Source organism: Cheilinus undulatus, linkage group 23 (assembly GCF_018320785.1).
Source record: "Cheilinus undulatus linkage group 23, ASM1832078v1, whole genome shotgun sequence".
Classification (NCBI taxonomy): domain Eukaryota; kingdom Metazoa; phylum Chordata; class Actinopteri; order Labriformes; family Labridae; genus Cheilinus; species Cheilinus undulatus.
This window is the reverse complement of record NC_054887.1, coordinates 12,614,869-12,631,182: the sequence shown is the minus strand read 5'-3', so window position 1 is coordinate 12,631,182 and position 16,314 is coordinate 12,614,869. Positions and strand designations below refer to the sequence as shown.

General features: G+C 39.7%; 1 protein-coding gene across 1 annotated transcript in view; it reads right to left on the bottom strand.

Moving 5' to 3' along the window:
- The window catches only part of large1 (LARGE xylosyl- and glucuronyltransferase 1), a 117,357-nt gene extending 101,586 nt beyond the window's left edge, over window positions 1-15,771 (bottom strand). Inside the window, exon 1 of the mRNA XM_041780816.1 lies at window positions 15,270-15,771. The gene's annotated coding sequence lies outside the window, so the exon portion shown is untranslated. The remainder of the gene's footprint in view (window positions 1-15,269) is intronic.
- Window positions 15,772-16,314: the final 543 nt, after the last annotated feature.

The following is a 16,314-nucleotide window of genomic DNA, read 5'->3' as shown; positions in this document are numbered from 1 at the left end:
ACAGTGACAGGCAGTTATTTGTAACAGAAGCAGATACAGGCTGAAATGTATAACCTACAAGCCTGATATCGAAGCAGATTTAGGCTGGTATTTATAGCTACTATTGGCCAATATTGAAGCTGATACAGGCTGATATTTATAGCTACTTTAGGCCAATATTGAAGCTGATACAGGCTGATATTTATAGCTACTTTAGGCCAATATTGAAGCTGATACAGGTTGATATTTATAGCTACTTTAGGCCAATATTGAAGCTGATACAGGCTGATATTTATAGCTACTTTAGGCCAATATTGAAGCTGATACAGGCTGATATTTATAGCTACTTTAGGCCAATATAGAAGCTTATACAGGTTGATATTCGTAGCTTTTATAGGCTGATATTGAAGCTGATATAGGCTGATATTTAGAGCCTGTTTAGACCCATATTTACAGCCAATTAAGACTGATAGTTGGTGCTTTAGACTGATGCTTAAAGCTGAAAATGGCCGATATTTACAGTTGATATGGGCTGAAATTTACAGCTGGAGGTTACATATTGTATAGAAACAAATATTAGGACTCTGAGAGTTCTGTTTTTGTTGCCAAAAGTTCAATTTTTCCAAGAATCATATCAAAGTTTCAAACTGTGGTATCATGGTTTCCCCTATGAGACACATTCAAATGCTAATAAAATCTTTAAATGTCAGCAGATTCATGTGCAAATACTAAAAATAAGTACAGCAGCAGTCTCTGATCTCCTAGGTCGGATAATATCAAACTAAATGTAACAAAGCAACAACAGCAAACACTGATAGACCTCCATGTGGGTTTTAAAAGCTTCTTCTCTTCCTCCAAAGACAAACACTTTTATCACAGCAAACACCTCGACTCTGTGTATTTTCGTTCCCTGGAGACGCTCAGACGCTCCAAGGTTCAGTGCAAACATTAAAAACAAATAAAAGACAACAAGTCCGACAACCTTTGTTCTATTAAAACACTGTAATGCTGTTGTTCTCCTAATGCTCTGCTCTGTTGTCCTGACCGAACACACTGGGACAGAGGGAGTTTAATAAAATAAAACATCCAATCAGTGTCCGACAGCACGGCCCAGCAGAGCCACAGGAGCTGAATCAACACCTCAGAGAATAAATAAAACATGATGAGCTCTCAAAGATTACAGCCACAGTGCTCTTCACCTTTATTTGGTCAGGTCTGCCTCAGAGACGTTGGCCTCAGAGACGTCAGCCTCGGAGACATCTGCCATCAGCTAAAAAAACATGTAAAATAACAGATTTCTGTCTGAGCTCAGAAAAAAAAAAAAGTCTACAAGAGCAAGTCATCAGAGACTTAAACTTGAATAAGACTTCACTCATATCTGAAAACCTGTAGGTTGTAATCTGAAGATGAAATGTCAAATGTTGCTATACCAGCGTTTTATAATAACTGACAGAAACACAGAGGCAATGACCAGCAGATCAGCCACAATACAAGCCGCTTATAATGTGTTTGTACAAGGATCTGATTTTACAGATGCCGTGGCCTTTATCTAACATCTGATTACAACTGCATGCAGGATGTGGGAATGGCTCAGATGAAATGTTTACTGAATAAAAAATGAATCAAAGTCAATCAAAGAGAAATAATGAAGAAGCAATTACAGCGACGATCAGAGAGAGAGCAGCTCCATCATTATTCCTGTGTTCACTAAATCAGCTGAGTGACGGAGAAATAGTTCTGTTCAGTGGCATTTTAAGAGGCAGAACATGAGGTAATTACTGCAGAAATAACAATGTTCCCTCCAACATAAATGAATAGAGAAGTATCTGGTAACCATGGACAGAAAGGATGATATTTTGGTAAAACTAGACTGCTGTAACAAGATGTTTTCAACATTTGGAGAGAGTGTGCTAATTCTCAAATCACTTCCATTTCTTTCTACTTATTTCTAAGTATTTCAGCTCAGGAAAATAAGCATAACTATGCATTTCAATTAACAAAATCTTACTTTGCAAGGGTAAAAAATGTTGCATTCAAGCTGGTATGGGCCCAAGCACTGAGTGGTACGAGGGTCCCACTGTAATCATGGCTCTCCTCAATTATTTGTATATTTCTCATGTTTCCTCTTTTTCAGAGTATTGCACATACTCAAAAGCACATGGAAATTAGTACACCCATGGATGGATTTCCAAATGCAAGGCTGATACAGGTTATAAAGATGGTCTGAAGGAACTGCCTAAATAGAGCCACCTTTTGTGCCTCTACAAAACAACCCCAAAAGTGCCTTTCACATAAAGTTATGAAACTTGGTGGGAAGAGTCAGCTTGGGGAGATCAACAAAAAAGTCTCTTGGGGCATAACCCTAACTCCAACAGGAAATCTGCCATTTTGAATAAATCAGTTCAAATTAGGGTGTTTTGGCCCTGTTCCAGGGGTCATACTTGATCAAACAAGTCCATTGTATTTCATCTGATCGACTTGTAATTTGGCATACAGGTAGAAGAGACCTTGACAATATAAAGGTATTGCAAACTTTTTCAATATTCATAAGGTGTGGCCATTGCGACCCCTCAAATTTGCATATTTTAGGGAAACAGGAAGTTGTTTTTAACTTAGCTGTGCATTGTCCAATATGACTCTGTTGCATTCAAGCTGCTTACAGGCCCGAGCACCAAGCAGCACGAGAGTCCTGTTGTAACTGGGCAGGTTCTCTGCTTGAGAATTGGGACATTGATGGATGGTCTGAAAAATGCAAGGTTGATACAGGTTTCAAAATTGGCCCTCTGGATCTGCCTAAAAAATGCCAGTTTTTGTACTTCTACAGAACAACCCCAAAAGTGACTTTCACATAAAGTTATGAAACTTGGTGGACATATTCAGCTTGGGGAGGTTAACAAAAAAACCTCTTGGGGCATAACCCTAACTCCAACAGGAAATCTGCCATTTTGAATAAATTAGCTCTAATTAGGGTGTTTTGGCCCTGTTCCAGGGGTCATATTTGATCAAACAAGTCCAATGTATTTCATCTGATCAACGTGCTTTGGCATACAGGTAGAAGAGACTTTGATAATTAAGTTATCCTAAACTTTTTCATCAGTCAGAAGGTGTGGCCGTTGCGACCCCTCAAATTTGCATATTTTAGGGAAACAGAGGGTTGTTTATAACTTAGCTGTGCATTGTCCAATCTGACTCTGTTGCATTCAAGCTGCTTACAGGCCCAAGCACCAAGTGGTGCAAGACCCCTATTGTAACTGGGCAGGTTCTCTACTTGATAATTGGGTCATTGATGGATGGTCTGAAAATCCAAGGTTAAAAGAGGTTTCAAAATTGGCCCTCTGGATCTGCCTGAAAAGTGCTTCTACAGAACTACTTTTTGTGCTTCTACAGAACAACCCCAAAAGTGACTTTCATCTAAAATTGTGAAATTTGGTAGACATGTTAAGCTTGGGGAGGTTAACAAAAAAGTCTCTTGAGGAAACACCCTAACTCCAACAGGAAATCAGCAATTTTGAATAAATTAGCTCAAATTAGGATGTTTTGGCCCTGTTCCAGGGATCATGTTAGATCAAACAAGTCCAATGTATTTCATCCGATCGACGTGCTTTGGCATACAGCTAAAAGAAGCCTTGATAATGAAAGGTTATTGTCAACTTTTAAAGGCAGGGCTGTGGTGAGCCCTAAATTTTGCATATTTTGGAGAAACAAGAAGTTATTTATAACTCAGCTGTGCATTGTCTAATCTGATGCATTGCATTCAAGCTGGTAAGGGCCAGAGTACCAAGTGGTACAAGACCCCTGTTGTAATCGGGCAGGTTCTCTGTTTTTTTTATTTGCCATGTTAACTTATTTTGGGTACTGAATATGCTTATAAGCACTTGAAAATTGACACACATTCTGAAAAATGAGAGGTTGATAGGGGTTTCAAAAATGGCCTGGAGGTATTGCCTCAATAACACCACCTTGTGTGACTTCACTGAAAAATGGATACAACAAGAGTGAGCATCAGCAACAAAATCAGCTTTATTACATAATTTCCTAGTTTAATTTCTCCCTTGTTCCTTATTTTAGAGCAAAGAAAACCTCTTGATTTAAACTGCATGATGTCAGTTCTACTATAAAATTTGTTGTTGTAGTCTTTATACAAACAAAGCGCAAGGGCATTAGCAAAAATAAGCCATCATGATCATTTCTCAGCAAAAAAGAGAGCAGAATAAGTGCGTATGTACTCTGTTTCTGCTTTCTGGACATGCATGAGCTCCTCATAAAGCAGGAGCCGGCTCAGCCTCCTCTGCAGCTGTCCAGTGTGATCAAAACATCAGCTGACACACACAGACACAACAGGTGGTCATGACTAATCCACGGTTTGCTTCTTCCTGAGCGACCATGCAGAGTCTTCAAGATCAGGCTTCAACAGATTTCTTACATTGTTCTTCTTAAGAGCCTTAACAAAACAGCTGCGAAGTGGGCACAGACTGGGAAAATAATAGTTACATGGTTCCTCATATTTTTTATGTTTTACTTTATCCTGGTTTCAAAGAGATCTCAGTTTGGGCCAACATAGGTTAAAAAAATCAACGCTTCTGTATTTTATGGTTAGAAACTCCCACAGGATTATCAATGATAATCATAAAAAAATTGATTTTCTTAGATAAAATCAAGCATTATCATGGAAACAGCAGTAGGAGTAAAGCAGCTGCTCTGCTAGTGGACTATTCTGTTCGTGGGCGGAGGTCATAAATAAAAATGTTTTATTCTTATTGTCGTCCTTGCCTTCTCATCTTCCTACTGCATCAGAGATGGAAATATTCAAAACTTTTCCACAGCTCTGATTTAAAACTACATTCATCCAGTTCTAATGTTTACAGGGATTCTGTTATTTGGATTTGGACTCGATCCCAGTACTGTCCATGCCCCTACATTTTACATGTTCACCTTTAGGTTTAGGGTTAGGGTTAGGATCAGGTAAGAAGCTTGTAGTATTATCATCTGTCTGTTACATAAATGCTGTCGAAAACCACTGACGATGTATCAGGAACTTGGAGGGTCCCCATTTCACAGGGGAAGATTTCACCTTGTAACTCTATTTCAAAGGACTACAGAGCCCCTTGTGTTTCATGTCCTTGCTGCAGGCTCAGCAGTACATTAGTACATCAGTACACAAAAATCAAATCTCAGCATTCAATGTCCTGGATGTATTCAGAGATCTGTTTGCTTTGATTTTTTTCTTTAGTATAACTGCTGGGTTTCTCCAAATATACAAAGATGTTTGTCCTCTGTGCTTTCAGTACTAAATGGACCAAAGTGTGCAGAAAGCAGCCTCTGAATTCCTCCCACTCGATCGCCCACTGCACAGCGAGGAGAGAAAGGAAAGGTCGTCTCCATTCAGTCTGAATGTCAGAGGTTATTTCAGCTGATTCTCTCTGAGGCTGCTAGCAGTCGCCTCCTGCTGCTGCTGCACATCTGGAAACATGGAGGCACTGCACGCCATCACAACAGCACCTTTTACAAACAGCGCTGCACGCCATCACTACAGCACCTTTTACTAACAACTCTGCACGCCATCTGGACATCAAAACATCACCTTTAACTGAGTAATACCAAAAATACAAAATCTCAACAGCACTTTTTTTTTTTTAACTGTTCGATGAAAAGAAACACCATCACAGCCTCATGCTTGCTGACTTCCAACATCACACCATAACATTTGACTGACCGACAACAAGACCACAGCATCATACCATTATGCTTTATTTACATTAGTACAGCACAAAAACACAACTAGGCCTGCACTCAAAATATCAATATGCAGAGGTTACAGTGACAGTTTTTGAAATGCACATCCCCTAACAGGTGGAAGCAGACACTAAACTACTTGATGCAGCACATGCTTCAAATCAAAACAAACAATAATGGATAAGAAAGTCCAGAAAGTCAGTAGCTGGATATGTCATGTCACATGCAAGCAGTGCAATAAATAAGGTAAGATACTGCAGCAACACCACTCGTCATCAACACGTGACAAGACCCCTGGCTTATTAGCAATTAACATCATCAGCTTGGCTTACTACACTGGGCCAATGTGTGTTGTGACATCTAGCACCAAGGGATAATGTAAAGTCAAAATTTCGCCAAAGTTGTAAATGGGATCAGAAGATCACATGCAGAGCTTTGTGGTTTATTTGTCAAGACTTTAGCCATAGCTGAGAATGGAGGCTTCAGGCAGTTACTTATAGTATAAGTACAGGGGTTTACAAAGTGCTTTGACAACCGTGCAAAGGCAATAGGCACAACACAACAGTCAAATCCAAATTCCCAACAGCAGAAGAACCAAAGAAAAACTGATCCAACCCAAATTAACCCAAACATCAAAAACCCAACAAAAAATACACTTGTGGTTCATCACAGAAACTGAAGTATTATTGTTGTATCAGTATTAGTAACCTGAGATCACCAGACAGGCACTGTTGTAGTTTATGAATGGTGGAGCTTGTTGGTGGATAAAACTCATGTCAAGGCTGTTTGGGAGAAGTGCAAAAGCATCTTCTCTGCCATGAGAAGCTCTTATTTTAACAAAGAAATGTGGTCTATTTCTGACAAAACTGTCGCTATACTATAGCTAAGCTAACTGCAACACCGACAGCAGCCATTGCTACTGGCCTCCAATACAACTAAACCCTGCCTGTAGCTACTACCTCATTCTCCTCAAATGATACTGATTGTTCAGGTCCATTTTCTGATCTGGTACAATGGTTTTAGATTGGAGCTTTGCAAGATGGATTTGCCAGGTGACAAACATGGAATCTGGACAATTTATCTAGTTTTTAAGGTAAGAGGGCTATCTTAAGATAACACGATCAAATAACACATGAAGTAGTAGCTCAGTGATTATTGAAAAGATGTTTTAATTCACCAATTGACTCTCTGAAGATCTGAGTTCAATTGTTTTAAGGACAATTAAAACTTTGCCTTTGCTGTTTTTTCCTCTACAATGAAGAAGTTACTGTAGTGAATTGTGTGAAGGACGGTGGTTCTCAAACGGTGTGACAAGGCTCACTGGTGTGCCTTGAGGCAAGTCTTGGTGTGCCGTGGGAATTTGTGCAACCATACATTATGACTACAACTATACAATGGCTAAAGATTCTATATCAAGTATTAAAGAGGCATTTTTGCATGGATGAGCATGGTGGGGCCGGATATTTTGGCTTGATCTCAGGTGTCCCTTGGGTAAAAAAGTTTGAAAATCCCTGGTGTAAGGCATGTTTACTATCCAAAATCAACATGTATCATGATACGTATTGTACCCTATTTATTACATCATATTTTACAATCACATCAACAACATCTTGTTTTACTGACCGAGAATTACAAACATGATAACACAAGCCATCATTTTTCCAAACACCAACTCCACCCAACATCCTACGATCATGGCTAGGGCTGCTTGGTTAAAGCAAATATAATCATGATTGACACACTTAACATTATCCTCTATCCTTTAAGCTTTACCTGATTTTATTTGATAGGACAGCATATACCTGATGTCACTGTACGGCACTGCAACAATCTGACATGTTGATAACCAAACATCCTATAGGTTTAATTTTAGAAGATAATAACTAAGGGTCTTTGTTTGTTATTTTCAGCTGATGAATCTCTCCATGTGTAAAACTCAGTTGCATAAAAGATGTTACTTTTAATTTTTTTGTTGCATAAGGGGGTTCAGCTCTTACATAATTCATATTTCTGACACGCTAGCTTTTCCGTTAACTCTCATAAACTTGTAATGAAAACACAATTCTCAGAAAGGGGGGCTCTCACAGACACAATTCAAGGAAATATCCTTGTTTCTGTGAAGCTACTGTGTTTATCCTTACTGTACCCGTTTGTTTTCTGCACGCAGATCTGCTGCAGTCATGTTGTGTTACTGTCTTTGACTAAACTTCACTTAGAAGTACAACACACAGCGGCTGCAGAGAGTCAATGGAAGGTTGCTCTGATAGAAACACCAGCGTCAGTATGGATCTTAAATTCTGAGCTTTTACCTGATGTCATACAATCAATGACCTGCCCACCTGGAGGGCAAGAAAGGCACGGTCAACATTCATTCATTCATTTTCAGTAATTTATTTAAAATAAAAGTGTATAACCACATGTACAGCACCTGCAGAAATTTTACACACATGATGTTTTGACTCAAAAATAGTCTCATAGTTTAATATTTGAGTCTATGAGGATGCAGAGGCAGTAACAGGACGTGACTCTCTTTTATTCGGAGCTTCTTCTCCAGATGAAACGAGTGGAGAGCTCCGATGAGAGTCTGCTCGCTGTAATAAATCCAGTGACGAACGAAGGCGCTATCGCACAGTTTAAATTAACTTCACTAAATGACTGTTTATCATCGTTTCTGCAGAGCTGGAGCTCAGGATCAGCATGCACGATGAAGGACAACGTGCACTGTCTGAGAGGAGGACTCTGATGAATTTTCTCTTTGTAGGAGTCAAAGCCAAAGACAAGAGATGAACTTTTCTACTTTTTCACTTTTAACCCAACCTGCAGGATGAGAGGAGAATGCTTGAAGTGCCTCACCATTTAAGAGTTGATAATTAGGGGGGCATGGTAATGGATATTGCCAATACTCAATATGTAAATATTTACAAATTCATTCTAGCTACCAACACTGATAACTATACATAACAGTTAAGTTCTAAATCTTCAGTCCTTGCACAAAAAAATAAAAAAATGTAAGGTTGATCAGAGAAAATGACTTCGACTGATGAAGGTCTGTTGATTCTGCCATAAAACGTTACAGACTTATTCTAAAATAATGCCAACATTTGCAGCCAAAATCTGCTGTTATTTACAGCTGATTTGAGCCTAAAATTAAAGCTGATATAAGCCAGTAGTAACAGCTAATATAGGCCAATAATTATGGCTGATATAAGGCAAAAATAACAGCTGATATAAGCCAATAATAACAGCTGATATAAGCCAATAATAACCGCTGATATAAGCCAATAATAACAGCTGATATAAGCCAATAATAACCGCTGATATAAGCCAATAATAACAGCTGATATAAGCCGATAATAACAGCTGATATAAGCCAATAATAACAGCTGATATAAGCCAATAATAACAGCTGATATAAGCCAATAATAACAGATGATAAGCCAATAATAACAGCTGATATAAGCCAATAATAACAGCTGATATAAGCCAATAATAACAGCTGATATAAGCCAATAATAACAGCTGATATAAGCCAATAATAACAGCTGATATAAGCCAATAATAACAGCTGATATAAGCCAATAGTAACAGCTGATAAGCCAATAATAACAGATGATATAAGCTGATAGTTACAGCTGATATAGGCCAATAATAACAGCTGATATGAGCCAATAATAACAGCTGATATAAGCCAATAATAACAGCTGATATAAGCCAATAACAGCTGATATAAGCCAATAATAACAGCTGATAAGCCAATAATAACAGATGATATAAGCTGATAGTTACAGCTGATATAGGCCAATAATAACAGCTGATATAAGCCAATAAATACAGCTGATATAAACTGATTAGTAAAGCTCATGTAAGCCGATATTTACAGCTGATATAAGCAGGAAATTACAGATGATATAAGCCAATAATTACAGCTGATATAAGTAGATAATTACAGCTGATAAAGGCCAATATTTACAGCTGATGAAGGCTTATAATTACAGCTAATATAAGCGAGTATTACAGCTGATATAAGCCAATTATTACAGCTGATATAGGCCGAATATTACAGTTGATAAGTACAGCTGATATAAGCCAATAATTACAGATGATATAAGCCGATAACAACTGATAAAGGCCAATGTTATTATCTCCCAGTGATTACACTGTGACGACTTCATCACCTGAAACCTATCGCTGTAACACCTCAGGGTCTGAACACAGAGTCAGCGAAGCAGCAGAGAGAGCAGAGATGTTTTCTGCCACCCCCTGAGAGTCCAGCCCCCCACCCTCTTGATTAAAGCAGACAGACAAAACGTTGACTCAGTTTTGGTTTATAGCTACAGCATCCTGTCCTTACTGCTCCTGTCCAACTGTTGCTGCTCAGCCCGTACTCCTGTTATGTATGTTTGATGATACACCAGCGTGATCACTGAGTGCATGCCCAGGGACTGAACAGAGAGGTGAATTAGTATGGTTACTAAAGACAACGAGAGGAAGTTTTTTTGTCCTGTGGAGTTAAATAAGGAGTGAGACAGCTGGTGCTTGGAGAGGATCTCTGACAGACTCATGTCTGATAATCCTCCAACACGCTCACCCCCCCAAACACAGACGGACACAGAAACAGCAGGGCAGATTGGTGTTGGGGGAATTAACGCAACAATTCTGTCTGGGTTTTCAGAAGATAGAGTCTGGATGAGCTGCACTGCTGACGGCATGGGACTGGATGATGCATCAAGTTGTTAAGACATATCTTTAAAAAAGCTTTACAATATTGCCAAGGGGGTGAACGCTGGTCAAAAAAAGAAAAATGTCTGTGTTGATTGAGCAGAGACAAATGCAGATCTAGAAATTGAAATTCTGCACTCCACCCTTTATTACACACCATCCTAAACCACAGACATGATGTGACCAACTTAGTGGATAACTTCAATCCTGGTGCAGAAGTGTTCAACGTCAAAAGCAACAATAATATACCAGAAACGTGAGCAAAGGAACGGCAAGGAAAAGGCAAATACCCAGATGCAGAACTAGAGTATGTCCTAGCTGAATGTTGCATTCCACTCATTCTTATAGACCATCCAGTACCATGTTTATCACTGATTTAACTTAGCTTTAGCCACAGCCACCGTGTTTGTAGTTCGCCTCCCTGTCACTCTAAGGCTGCTTTTCCAACCTTGTTAAATGCCAGAGCCTACTTCTTTCAATTATCAAGGACTTAACACAAGCGAGTCATGATTTAAACCACAAATTTAAACAGTTGTTTAAGATGTCATACGAGTCGCTGCAGCTCGTATTATAGTCACAGACATGACAACAGAGCATGGTCCTTTAATGTTGCTTTTAATGCAGACATTAAACCTAGAGAGGAGAGAACATACCTTTACCTCATTGCTGTACTTCACATGAATCACAAAAATAAGTGCTCTTTAGTGTCAGAGTGAAATATGATGATAATTGGACTGAGCATGTGCTGCTGTCGCCCATATAGCTTGCTACTATGTTAGCAGGATTGTGTACATTATGGTCCAAAGTTCACAATTTGGATTGTCACATGGAGCACCATCAGTCCGACGTAAAAATAAGGTAAATATCAGAGCAGATACCGATACTAGATTGGACCTGGCCCATCTCTACTTTATAAAAGACCATCATCTACCACAGACAGGAAGTGACCAACTTAGTGGATAACTTCACTCATGGTGCAGAAGTGTTTTACATCAAAACAACAATAATTCCCCAGAAACATGAGCAAAGGCAATTGTCACTCTACAACAGGCAACACACCCAAGAGCATGATGGGAACACTCCAATCCACAGATTTGAAATGGCAGTGGGCAGAGTTTAGATCAACCGAGTTCCTACAGCAGGGGTGTCCAAACTATGGCCCGAGGGGCAAATGAGGCCAGCAGCCCATTTTTGATTGGCCCGCAGCAAATTCTAGAGGTAAAATGAAATATGGCCCACAGTAAAACATGAATCTGTACTGTACTTCTTGTTTTCAGCAGAAGGCAGTGCTGTCATGTTAAATTTGTAAACAAACATTTTGACAAGAATATCTCTTGATTAATAACACCCTGATGGATTATCACAGCAAACAGCAGCATCCATAACGTTTCAGGGGCAGAGCCAGTGGTAGCCAGGGCTAAACAGGGCCCCTTGAAATCTGACTGGCTCCCCAAAATCCTGAAAATGACTGTCTATTTGCCCTGTCAGCCATTTAGGCACACTAAATTGATAAGCATGTATTACCTTACATTGGATTAGTCTTACTAACTTTCAAATTCTCATGGCGATGGATATGAAAGTGGCCCCACTATATATTTCTGTATGTGGCCCTCTGTGGAAAAGTTTGGACACCCCTGCTCTGCAGCATTATTAACACTGAATGGATCAACACTGTCAACTAACTCCAACACTGAAGGTCATTTAACTCAGAATGGAGTCAATGTGCTAAACAATACGGTCAAAAGGTAAAGAAACAAAACTACTCAAAACAAAACAAAAAAATATTTACAACATTTGGAAAGGTGGATATTGGAGGAAGGCTTTTCTCAGTCCTTGCTGGTTCTACTTACTTTTCAAACCACTGTGATTCCACAAGTAGAAGTCCAAAACACCCAACACTGGCCAAATTATCATCTTCAATAAAAAATATGCTGGTGCACCTTTGTGATGTCTAAATAGTTCAAAAACACAGGCAGCATGTCCTTATATCTGGGTTCCTTTTAACTCCTTAAAGCCTGTTGTGTCATATTTGATACATACTTTTATGATACCTCTAACTAATATTATCCTAAATGACTAAAAAAAACTTCTGAATACAATCTGATAAATGATAAAAATGCCCTCAAGTGGATTATCAGTTACCAAAAACACCTAATGTATCAAATGAGATAATTTTATATATATATGTTAAATTTTATGTAAATTTAGATTTTTGGAGATTTCATTAGAAAGTGAAATAAACATTTCAGTTCCAAAAAATGTGATTTTTTTTTTTTTTTTGGCTATAATTTGTGTTTTCAGGCTTTAAAGGGTTAAATCCGATGTCTCAAAATGATCAAATCTCTATTGCTTTAATGATTGTTGGCATCAAAAAAGACAGAAACTTCATCTGCAGTCTGACTTTAACCAAAATAGAGAGGACACTTGCAATATTCACAATCATGTTGGCCACACTTGAAAGAGAAGGTGGAAGTAGAAAGCAGCTTATCTTTAAATTCACCTGATTCACCTTTTTTTTTTTTTTTTTTTTTTTTTTTTTTTACAAATGTAGCCAACATTTCTGTCTTCAACTGTCCTGTATCAGGCATCTGGGACTTTTTGTTGTTGTTGTGATATCAGTCAGGTTTCAGAAAGGTTGAATTTTTCCTCCTATCAGTCCAAGTTTATCATTCTGGTATTAGGACAACCAATTTGTTGAGGTCTGTGTGTTTCCTGGAGGCATCAGGGCTGGCAAAAAAAAAAAAACCTGGAAAACACGCATTTAACACAACAATTCACTGCAGAAATCAGAGGAACTGTCAAACTAGTACATTTTTAGCACAACTGAACTTGGAAGTTTGTGTCCATTCTGATCCTGTTTATCATTAAAATAATAGAGATTTGATGGGTTGGAAGCACAAGTTAAAGGAAGGAGCATTTTGATAACCTCATACGAAACTGTTGCAGATGATTTTGCACTTAATTGCCAAGTTTCTGGTGTATATGACTTCTGCTTTTTGTTACCAGGGCATTACTTTGGTTGGAGAAGACGGTGGAGCCAGGAATAAGAAAATCCTTTCTTCTCACCACTTCTTCAAATGTTTCCAACATTCAGAAAGTATTCAGACCCACTTACTAATGTTCTAATGTTGCAGTCTGATGCTACAGAAAAAAAAAAAAAAACTTTTATTCTCATTAATCTACACTTAGTAGCCCATTCTGACAAAGTGAAAACAGAATTTTAGAAGTTTTTGCAAATTGATGAAAAATAAAAAACTGAAATATCACATTGACAGAAGTATTCAGGCCCAAAAGGACAAAAATATTTAGCTCAGGTTCCTCCTATTTCTCTTCTTTTTACTGAGTTTCTACACCTTGACTGGAGTCCACCTTTGGTGAATTAAATTGATTGGACATAATTGGGAAAGGCAAACACCTCTTTAAAGAAGACTGCACAGCTAACAATGCATATCAGAACAAAACCCAAGCCAAGAGGTCAAAGGACCTGCAGAGCTCAGAGACAGGATTGTCTGAGGCGGTGGGTCCCAACATTTTTCCTGGTTTGTTTCAAGAGTTTGTTTTCTTGTTAATATACAACTTTATCATCTTTTTCCCTCTAAGATTTTGACTTTTTTCTCAAAAATTACCAGCTTCTCTTTAGTTTTTTATCCATTAAGTTGGCCTTAATACACTATCATTCATTATGTTTCTAATCATGTTTTTAAAAAATATATGCACATCTAATTTTAACAACATCAGGGCAGCAGACAGGGTCCCGCGCCACCCCCGAGATCTTTGGCTTCACCCCAGGAGGTGGACAGGAGGTGGTTTGGGGGACGGCTTCAAAAAAATCTACTGCACAGGTTCCCTAGAGCACATTGGCCTCTATCATTCCCATATAGAAGAAGTCTGGCAGGACTCTTCCTAGAGCTGGTCGCCCACCCAAGAAGGGCCTCAGAAAAAGAGGTGACCAAGAACCTGAACGTCACTCTGACCGAGCTCCAGAGATCCTGCGTGGAGATGGGACAAAGTTAACGGTAGCCTTACACTGATCTAGGCTTTATGGCAGAGTGGCTAGACGGAGGCGCCTCAATGTGGAACACAAAGCTTGAAGCTTAAAAAAAAAAATCCACATGAAAGGGAAGTGAGCTATAAACATCTCAGGAAAGATCTAGAGAAATAGTTGGGACCTACGCTAAATCTCAATTTAATATTTCAGTTTTTTATTATTAAAAATTGGGTGTCACTTTGTCATGAGGCGGTGCTGACGATGATCATGAAGTTTTTTACCTTTTGATGCCATCGACATCAACAAATTTTTTGGCAACTATAACCACAATATGCATCAATGTTGCCAATGTTTTGCATTGGAGGAGTTTGTATCAGACAGGCTTCATAATGGTTTGATTTCTACTAAAAGCATATCAAACTTTATCATTCTGGTATTATGACAACTGTTTGTCTTTGGAGATAAAAAATCCAAATATATGTTGTGTACTGCCTCCCAGTTAAAACTACGGAGATAGGATTGATATAGGGTCCGTGTCCCCCAGCCCTACCATAAACTACATCGATATAAACGATGTTGGCTAGCCCCGCATCCCGTTTGAGAATACAACGATACATCTAAAAAACTCGATCTATTTCCCAGCCCCACTGCCAACCAAATACACGCGCGCGCGCACGCACGCAGACAAGAAGAGGCCTGAATGAGTGGTAAGCACAAGGACTTTTTAAGGTTAGAATAACAAGTGAAAACTACTCGTGCCAAAAATATCTCGGTGCTTTTACGCAGCGGGACTGACTCGTCTGATGTTTGGAGGAGATATCGGTGTGAAGCCTCATATCTGCGGACTCACCTGCTGCACGAGCCTCAAACAGCTTCTTTAAAAGCCCTTCATGTAATAAATCCAGAGTGTTAAAGCCCGAGGAGAGAGCAGCTTCAGGAGATGTGTCTTCAGCTCAGTGTTTGCGCAGAATAAGACACTGCTCCGTCGCGCACTTCTTCACCTGTTCGGATCTTTAAAGCGATCAGACAGCAACAGATGAGCCGTTATTTCCCCTCTGGATCTGTCAGACACGTAAATCTCTCTCTGCTTGACGGTTGAGCGTTGGTCCCGTTACAAACAGCGGCTCTGGAGCACAGTGATCGGCGGGCAGCGGCGCTCAGGCGGCGGGCAGGCGGAGGAGGAGGACGCGGCGGCCTGTGCGGCAGCAGCGCGGAGGATCCGCTCGGTGAGAGCTCGGTAAAAACAACAGCCTCGGTGTCATGGAGAGGATATATCCCGTCCTCGGAGTCTCTCCGGCGTCGTCCTGCTCCTGCTTGTGTCTGTCTGAGTTTTCGGCCTCAAACACAGCAGCTCTTTCTTCCTGACGAGCAGCCAGCAGCCAATCAGAGCGCAGCTTTCTGAGAAGGGAAGGAGGAGAAACTGGAGTGGATCAGGATGGACTGGAGCCTGGACTTGACCAATCAGGACACCAGCAGGTTTTTTCCAGGGCTGGAGTTAGCATGCTGTCTTATCCCAGGGCCAAACAAGCTGTGGGCCCCTTATGGCCCCCTCTGACCTAAAAGCTCCCACCTGACAGCTGCCTCTGTCCCACTGAGAAACGCAATGTGATTAAAAACTCATCACCATTCTTTGCATATATTGCAAAGGGCTGCTTCACGGCTCAGAACATGCTGGAAAACAGCGACACAGATAAAATTTGTGGGGTTTTGTGCCACTTTTTAACTGCTTTTCTCCCTTGTTAAGTCTTATCCGTGCATATAAAGAAAACAAGGAGTGTACTGCTAAGTGAATAAAACTTGTAGAGTGCCAGCTCAAGACTACAATAGAGCTGTGAGTCTGACAAATCACTGCAAACAGAGAGTTCAACTACCGTATTATAGCTAGTAGATGTGCA